The sequence below is a fragment of the Pteropus alecto genome, unplaced genomic scaffold, assembly GCF_000325575.1.
Source record: "Pteropus alecto unplaced genomic scaffold, ASM32557v1 scaffold95, whole genome shotgun sequence".
Classification (NCBI taxonomy): domain Eukaryota; kingdom Metazoa; phylum Chordata; class Mammalia; order Chiroptera; family Pteropodidae; genus Pteropus; species Pteropus alecto.
In genome coordinates, this window is record NW_006441071.1 from 24,469,410 (window position 1) to 24,470,593 (window position 1,184).

Consider the following 1,184-nt stretch of genomic DNA (forward strand, 5'->3'; position numbering starts at 1 on the left):
GAATGCATGAATACTCAAAGTTATCCCTAAAAGACCTGTCTGACTGTCTAAAAAGTTACTGAAAGTGAAAAGAACTTGGAAAGTCAAACCCTAGATCTGAGTCGGCTTTGGAAAGACAACTTCCAAGTTTTCAGGCTTACTAGCTAGACAGATGTTTTTCTACATGGATGTTGCCATGCTGTAATGGCCTTCGAAAACTTTAGCAACACTATAGTTGTTGAGAGTTCAAAATCTGTTTATAGAGTTTCATAAGACAAAGGCAGATTCATCCTATGTGTATACTAAGTCGCTAAAGAAGAGAATCAGGGCAACTAATGTTAAGTCTTAATTCAATATAAAATACTATATAGTCATTATGAGATATGCCGTTATTTTATGTAGTATTGATACTGGCAATTAAATTTTAATGCAATCTTTTCTTCTTACTTAAAAAAAAAAAAATATACTTATTTAGACAAAAATGTTGCTACCATATCATTCCTGGTGCCTTAAAGAGGTTTGATGATTCAGAATGCTTTTTAAAAAGCACTCCTTTACAATCTCCAATATTATGCTCCAAGTAACTTACACCCACTTTGTAAGTTTTGATACCAACACTTTTATTCAATTGAATCACATAATGATGGAAGCTAAGCAGCTTCTCTTCAAAGTCAGTAAGAAGTTTCTGATAATTTAATGTTCGATTCATAAACCAGTCACATATGTTCCTCATTGCTTGGAAATTTCTTTGATCTATTCCAAAAGACTTGACAACTTCTACTGTCATTGCTTAATGAATGACAGGCAATACTTTTCTTGTACCTTAGTCATTTCCTTGGAGGCATCTTCCTTGCTTAGGTCATATAAAGCAAATAGATGTTTCTCTTGCTAGATATAATAAAATTTAAGGCCTTCTTTTAACAACAAATATGCCCTCAGTTCAGTTTTCACATCTTCTGCATATACAATAACTTCTTTTTAAGGCACAGAATGTAATCTTGAAGACATCTTAAATTATACAAATTTTACATATATAATGTCAGTAATGTACAAAATATAATTGCAGTAACAATATAAATAGCTATGATCAAGCTAATGCTTGAAATAGTAACTATTTCATGACTGCTGTTTGTTAACATTGATTGCAGGACAAATTTCAGTTTCATAGGTGAAATGCAAAATGAGCACATTTTATAACTCATGAT